Here is an 8,640-nt window from a genome sequence, read left to right as displayed (position 1 = left end):
GGAGGGAGGGGCAGTGGAGGAGGGAGAGAGAGCATCCTCAAGCAGACTCTGCACTGAGTGCCAGCCCGACCCAGGGCTCCATCCCAGGATCCTGAGATCATGATCTGAGCCAAAATATGTGTTAACTGAATATTTCTGTTATCAGTAGGATTTCTGGTCAACAGTAGGATATTAGTAGTTGAGTTTTAGGGGAATTAAAAATTATTTTTGACTGCATGGTGTGTCAGTGCCAATAACCCCCATGTTGTTCAAGGTTCAACCTATGTAAATATTATCGAAAAATGTACATCAGGTTAATGAGGATTAGGACTGCTGGGGAAGACTGCAGGGAGGCCAGAGTGGTAACATTTGAACCAGGACTTGAAGGAACAGAGCATCTGCCTTGTAGTTCCTCGCAATAGAGGGCCAGATGCTCCAGATGAGGGAACAGCCAAGTCAAAGGATACCATAGGCAGAACAAGAAGGAATTTGCCATAATCTGATTCAAGTTTTTGGAAGATTCACTTTGATTTTAATGTTGCACATAGAATGTGTGTTTTGGGATGGCTGGAGTTTCTAGGTTTCCTAGAAGAGAGGATAGTCGTTCCTATCAGAGAAATAACTGGATTCTGTATTTATTTTGAAAGTTGAGCCAACTGGATATCCCGAGAGATTGGATACAGGCTGGAAGGAGAAGAGGAATCAGGGATTCCTCCAAGGTCTGGCCTGAGCAAAGGATGAGGCTCTCTAACTGCCGTAGGGAAGACGGTGGGAGTCAGAGCGAGAGTGGGGATGAGAACTTCAGTTAAAGGACGATGAGTCTGGATGTTTATTCAGCATCTGAGTGTCAGTTGGATCATCCTTGTCTCTTCCCATTAGGGATTCCCAGTCAGAATAATAACCCTTAGCACAAGACCACCCTGCCCCTTTCCCCTCCATGACAGACCTTTCTGATCAAAAAGTCCTCCATTCATACTAGCTTGATGGAACTCAGGTTCTTTCTTAAGACAGAGATGAAGATAATCAATATTACCTGACTGAACTTTGAGTGTAAGATTGACCGAAATGGTTTTCTTGCTGCGCTACACCTAAGGACAGCCAGATTCTTTAATCAAATTCTTGTCTCTTTATGATAGCCTAAAGGTTTCTTTTAAATAGATACGTTATCAGTATCTACCTGGAGTGAGGCTTGGCCCCAAACCCAGGTTATTCCATTGGAACTTAGCATTTCCCCATAGAATAACTGTGGCTTTCTGCATTTTGCTAGAACAGGAAGGAGAAATGGAGCATACTAGAACTCTGTCTCAGACCTGCCTGATAGCAGATTTTTGTTGAACTTCTTTGTAGCTGTCACCTTTTTCTCTTTGTCAATTTAATATTATTTTTCATTTGTAGGGTAAAAGAAAGTAGAACAGGCATTCTGGACTTGTCAGCGATGAAGGCGTGTCTGATGTGAGAGATGATTACCCTCCTGATTTCCTAATAAGAAAACACTTTGATTGTTGGCAGGAGGAGGACAGAGGTCTATTCTCTTTTGCCAATTAAATCTCTGCATCTTGCGGGTTCTTCCCATTTCTCCCACAGAGCAAACATATTCTCTCTGCCATCTACCAGAACGTAACAAAAGATACGTGGGAGTTCACAGTAAATTTCTTGCTTGGTACCTAGACATCAGGGAGTAGGGTATTTAGAAAGAAATAATTGAAGTAAAGTCTAAAGGACAAGCTGTAAAAATACATCACTTCCTTGTTTCAAAGGGAGTTTATTAAAGTGTGTCCAGACTTTTGTTGGGTTAAAGAAAAATGTTTTACCTTTCTTTGAGGGCGGCAATAATCCATTTGGTAATGAGTGACAAGAAATGTATGTACAATTCATGCTGGTTTGTAGATTGTCTTTGTTTGTCTTGCCTGAGGCACATAAACACAGATGTCAGGAGAGAACCGCTTTGTCCATTAATCTGAGGAGGGAAAGCTGCTGATACAGCAGCTGGGATGTCTAGATCATCTGTCCACATGCTAGTTCTTTCCTGGTTTATAGAGTAGAGTATTTTTTGTTTTGGTTTGGTTTGGTTTGCTTCTGTCTGAATATAAATCAATAGTAAGAGAACTTTAGAGCTATTTAGAATTCTAACCACTTGTGTAAAGACAAACCCCCTTTGATTATGTAATATTTCCATGAATTTGCTCATTTACTAAAATCACGACTGTCTCCCTTCGCATTATTCTGAATTTGTGTGTCTGAAAGAAGGAGCAATGTACCTAGAAACAGATTTCCAAAGAAGTCAGTCATTCCTTTAAAACATTTAATCATTTTACAGGTACCAAATGCCTATGAGATTCTTTACTGGTAAAAGAACATTTTAATGGGCTTAGCAAATTAAAGCCTAGAAAACCCAGTGCACCTCCTCCGCAAGTGGCTGCCACATCAGCCTTCCGTCAGGGGTTGCATGTGCAGTAGAAAGTAAAAATGCGGGGTGCCTGGGTGGCTCAGTGGGTTAAGCCTCTGCCTTCAGCTCAGGTCATGATCTTAGGGTTCTGGTGATGAGGGAGCTGAGGACAAAGTAAAAGCTGGCACCTTGCACCCCCTCTCCACCCGCTCCCCTCGGTAATTTGTGTAACATACCTCAGGCACCCTGACATCCATAAATGAGAAACAAATAGTTAACTTGCAGAGATCACAATCCTGCAAGACAGGAATTCCTGCAAGACAGGAATTCCTGCAAGACAGGAATCTCCCAACTATCTTGATGTTAATGGTTTGCTAAAAGACAATGTTGGTCTCCCAGCACCTCTTAGGCCCTCTTTAGCATATGAAAACTCCCTTGAAACCTCCCTTCCCCTCTCCTTCCCCCAACCAAAGGGTACGTAACCTGCCATCCCTCACAGCCCTGGGCAGCAGATCTTCCTGCCCATGGGTACTTTCCCTGTGCTTTAATAAACCACCATTTTGCACCAAAGAGGTCTTGGTCATCGGCTCCGGACCTCCGCCCACCGAACCTCACCTAGGTTTTAGAACTTCATCACTGGGATCCGAGCCCCGAATGGGCTCTCTGCTCAGCAGGAAACCTGCTTCCCCCAACCCCCTGCCTGCCTCTCTGCCTACTTGTGATCTCTCTCTCTATGTCATATAAATAAATAAATAAAATAAAATAAAATAAAATAAAATAAAATAAAATAAAATAAATAAAGAAAGTAAAAATGCCCCCTGCCAGCCGGGAGAGTTAATGCCTGTATGATTCTGTGCTTGGCACCATGATTGGGGGGGGGGTATGATAAGGTGATGGGGATGAAAACTGTTCTTCAGCTTAATGGTGAAGTATAAAATAGCACATTTCAGTTGCCTAACCTACTCTAGTTTGATGCCCGTTTCCTACACATATTGTGGAGAGAAGCTGACCAAAAATAAGACAGAAAAGAGAAGTGTGAATTCAGTTCCATTACGTTTGAATTATAAGGCCACGAATTTCTCTATAGGCATGTCGCAAGACGGAGCATATGTTTGTTCAGACAAGTGGTATCTCCTTCTAAATAACCTGTTCTTGCTCTTTATTATTGTTTTGTCATTATACTTTGTTTTGTTTTAATTTACAATTACTTTGACATCCTGCAGCATATTTCCTTGGATAACCTCAGTGATGGGGCATTTCATCTTCTGAGGGGGGGCTTCTGGAAGCTATTCAGTCATTTAAGGACATTTGGGGGATCTGACTTAAAACAAAACAAAACAAAACCCACTAAACTGGATAATATTGATTTAGTTAAATTAACTCAGTGATTCTCAAAGTGGTATCCCCAGGCAAGCATCATCAGAATCACCTGGGGGGGCTTAGGTGGGTCTCACCCTCAGAAGCTGTGATTCCTTAAATAATGCAGTCTGATGATTTGCATTTCTTACAACTTTCCAGGTGATGCTGATGCTGCTGGTCTACTTAACCACATTTGAGAAGCACTGAAATAACATATGATCTTAAAATAATTACCTGGGTTTTATTTTTAAACTGGTCTTAAAAGCGGTTCCAGAGTTCTCCAAAGTTCAGTGTTAGTTCAAAAAAAGGCATCAGTTCCCTGTGCAAAGCTCCATAAATGCCTTCCTCCTGGGGATGACAGTGAGCTGTGTCTGTGAGACACTAAGTTCTGTCAGTACAGGAATCATTTCTACTCTGGAAGTGTTTTGGGTCCCATGCCTCAAATGGTGCACGGGACAGAATAGACACTGTGAATTTATGTTGAATACTAAAGTCGAAAATCTATGTCACAGAAGTTCATTCCTGATCTGCCCCTTTCTTGCCTCACCCTTCATCTCTCCCTTACCCTGCCTTGGACCACCAGCAATACTGATTTTACTTCATTTCCTAAAATACCGTGTTCTTTGTCACTGCCACAGAACCAAAGGACAGTCTTAGGTTTACTCTTTGTTGCCAAATGCTATGACCTTTGGGGAAATAGATTAGAATTGGTTGGGCCTGATCTAGTCATTTGCTCTTAGGCCCCAAAGACAGTTGTTTAGTGTTTTGTCTGTGTAGTAAAGATGAATTGTTGGTTAGCAGAAATGGTAACTATTTTAGGCATGACAATAGAGTGTTTGAAGAATATCTAAAGTGGCTACAGTGGGAATAGTAACCGAAAGGCCAGTCACTGCTCTTTTTATTTAATCAAACTTGGGGAAAGGGGTTGGAGCACAAAGGATTTCTCTGACATTTTCCTAGCCCTCAAAGAGCTTGGCATTCCATCCAAAAATCTGTATTATCTTGAAACCACTTGAATCGAATCCCTTTTTACTCGTTTTGGTTAGAAAGGAGAGAATACAGGTGTTTGATTGTGAAATTCTGAAATGTCAGCAAACAGTGGGAATCTTTCAATGTAAGGAGACTATACCTTGGTTTGTATTAGTAAGAAAGTGTGAGTTACAGTGTTTTCCAACTGGAATAAAAGAAGAGTAAAATATCATATTCAGTATGGTTCCAAATCGATGTATTTGAGAAAGGTTATGGTCTGAATGATTATTTCCCTTCATAATCCGTATGCTGTAATCCTGATTTCCAAAGATGATGGTATCAGCAAATAGGGCCATTGGGAGATGCTTAAGTCCTGAGTGGAGCTTTCATGAATAGGATTACTGCTTTATAAGGGGGGCTCCAGAGTGACCCCTCACCCCTTCCACCATGTGAGGAAACAGCGAGAAGGCACCAGCTATGAACCAGGAAGAGGGCTTTCACCCAAATAGCCTCCAATACTGTAAAAAATAAATTTTGTTGTTGACAAACTACCCAATCTGTGGTATTTTGTGATAGCAGCCCCAATGGAGTAAAACAGGGAGCAAGATATAGCCATGAGTGTGAACACAGAATCAAGAGGACCTAGAAATCTGCTTTTGTGGACATTTTGTGGAAAGAAAACTGCAGTCAGTTGACCTTTTCGCCCATCTGTTGGGACTCTTGTGTGGGGAATAGGTGCCGGTGATAGGTATAGAAAAAAGAAAAAGCACCATAAAAATCCATTTGTTAGTAGTATTCATCAAAAGCCAGGCTCTGTTCTAGATATTTTACCTTGCCTAGTGGCTGAGAATGTGGGCTCAGGGATTAGATGCATCACATTCAAATTCTAGCTCTATCACTGAGGAACTCTGTGATCGTGGACACTGATGTAATTTATAAGTATGTACAATGAGGATACTAATAATGCTGACATCACGGAGATGTTTTGAGGATCTGACCATATAATCAATGTTAACTTCTTAGCACGGAGTAATTGTTCAGTGCACACAGTGTGCTACTAACAGACTGTTGCTAATCTTACTCTCTTCCAGCAAGCAGAATGGATATTGACTTCCCGGAATGTCTTACCTTTTTTGAAAGTAGTTGTTTTTATTCCTGAGATCATCAGTTGCTTCTCCTCTTTCTAGTCAGGTGTATTATACAGACATATTTAACAACAGTAGCTGATTTATTCACCAGAAGACCCACTGCAATCACAGGCTATTTCTTAAAGGCCTGGTTTACTTGAGTCAACTCTGTACGATGACAGCTTGTACTTAGTTCACATTCCCGCAGTTCAGCTCACTGATTTAAAATTGATTCCATCCATCCGTGTGCATTCATGGATGATGGGTCTGAATTTAGACCAAAAAGCAACAGATTTTTAACATGTAAAAAGAAAATACTGACATGCTAGGTGTTAGACAGAATGCTTCACAAAGAAAATCCACCCCTGGTAGCTCAAAAATCATTAAAAAAAAAAAAGGCATCCTATGGCCCAGAATTTATTCTCACTCTAAAATGCATCATGAAATGTTATCCTAAGTTTTATAAAAAAATATCAGTGAGTTCAAAGTGTTTGATGAATTCAAAGAAACAAGTTCTCACTATATGGGTAGACAGAAGAAAATGGGATAGTTGAATTTCTCTCTCTCTCCCTCTCTCTACCCCACTCTTGATTAGTTCCTACCTATGAATGCCTAAAGGTAGTTTCTGTAATTTTGTTTAAAATGTGGTACCCATTTGCTTTTGTTCCTGGTCAAGTACCTTTCTAGAAGCAAGAATGGTATACTTAGCCCCACAACCCTGACCATCTCATTCCTATATATCCATTGCCCAGTTTCAAGAAAATGCTGTTGCATGAGCTCTACGGTTTCAACCCCTGAGGGAAGCAGTGGGGAAGCCCCCACATTAGTGAGCAGCAGGGATAGCCCCAGGCTTCTGGATCTGCCCTTCCCTGACTCCACCACCATCTTTGGCCTATAGGGGGTGCCATATCTTTTGGAACGAGTTACTCTGCATTAAAACTTTTCATCTCCACAAAGCACTGGGAAGGATAGGATGTTTCTTGGTTTCCAGTGACCTTATTATTTTACTTTTTGCTCTCCTTCGTAGAAATACCTGTTTTGTGTCCCATTATTCTGGGTTCCTTCGTTTCTCCCAGCCAAACCAAATATTTCACTCCACAGATCAGGTCCTAAGCAAATGAGTATTGTGTGTATTTGATGAAGGGGAGAGGCAAGCACAAGAGCACGGAACTTCTGGGGACAAACACTGTATGGGCAGATTAAATACTTCAAAGGAGCAGGGCAGAAAGCAGAGACTACTGAGTCAGCCCTTTCTATGATATTCTCATGCTTGCCAGTCCTTTGTACTACAGATGCCTAGGACTAGTGGGGCCACCCCTTCTTTTAGCCCAATGGCACCATTTCAGAAACAGAAAACTGGCTATTGTTTTAGATACTAAGTATGTGGCAGCTTATAAAAATATAAGTTAATAAAATTAAATGTAATTGGAGTTTTTCTGTAGTTGGTAGTGGGAAGCAGAAATGGCACTACTCCGTAAGTCCTGAGTTCAGTCAGTTTCTACAAATTCCCGAAGTTTTTCTTTTCTATGTTTAATTGCTTATATCTTCCTTTGCAACAAGTTTTAGTTCTCCTTTACACTTGTATGTTGCCTATAAATTCCCCACTTCCATGCTTCCTACTTGACTCAGTTGGTAAGTCCTTTCTGGACCATATGTTACACTGGGCTAAAACAATCTCAGATTAGAGGGTCAGGTAAATAACATTTCTTGCTTTACAACAATACATTCTAAACATCTAATGTTGTGAACAGATGGACTTCCTGTGTAAGCGGCACATAATTAAGACAAAACAGAGAGGTATGGGAATTTTCTACTGTAATACTCTGAGACTTGCAAAAAGATAATCTAACTCATACTTTATGACATGCACAATCAAATATTATACTGAGTGACCTTTTGTTCTAAGTGGAAGGAGTTTGCTTACCTGATTGATTACTAATGTTTTTGCACAACAAATGTAAACTTTATTTCTTCACGTCTCACTTTGTTCACTTCTACTCTGGGCCCACTGATAGCCCTCCTGATACTACAGGCTGTTTAGTTGTCACTCCTTCAAAATAGGTTCTGGATGGAAGTCTATAGTAGTCAGGTACTTTTGAACATTACTTTATCACATGCCTCTAGATAAAGTTTTCTTGGCTCTACCCATGTGTTCCATCTCTCAGACTACTCCTCTGTAACATTATGAACCTGAAAGCTCTTTAAGAAACTTTCACTGATCACCTAAGCTTTGAGGGGATTAGATGAAGCAGAAACTCTAAGTCTTTCTTAGAGGAGAGAGTATAGTCAGCGCATGAGGAGCAGGTGGGTGATACACTGAGAATGAACAATGAGTAAGATAGATAAATATGAGAGCAGAATTTATATGAAAGGAACCTCAGTCTTCAATGACATCACTGGTCTGCTACACCAATCTAGAATCATCTACCAGGTGATATATTAAAACTGATCTCACCTATGTAGGGAATAAAGAGAAAAGTCCACATTAATATTAACCTCTTCTCTTTACTCTCTATCTATACAAAACCTACTCTTTTTTAAAGAAGATTTTTATTTATTTATTTGCTGATTTACTTATTTATTTATTTGAGAGAAAGAGTGTGAGAGAGAGCATGAGCAGATGGGAAGGGATGGGGGAGGGGGGCAGAAGGAGAAGCAGACTCCCTGTGGAGCAGAGAGCCAGAATCGGGGCTTGATCCTGGCACGTGGAGATCATGACCGGAGCTGAAGGCAGACGCTTAACTTACTGAGCCACACAGGTATCCCTACAAAACTTACTCTTACTTCAGGACCTAGATGAAGTTCCACTTCCTCTGGATT

This window comes from Mustela erminea, chromosome 1 (genome assembly GCF_009829155.1).
Source record: "Mustela erminea isolate mMusErm1 chromosome 1, mMusErm1.Pri, whole genome shotgun sequence".
In the NCBI taxonomy this organism is placed as follows: Eukaryota; Metazoa; Chordata; class Mammalia; order Carnivora; family Mustelidae; genus Mustela; species Mustela erminea.
Note: the sequence above shows the minus strand (reverse complement) of the source record.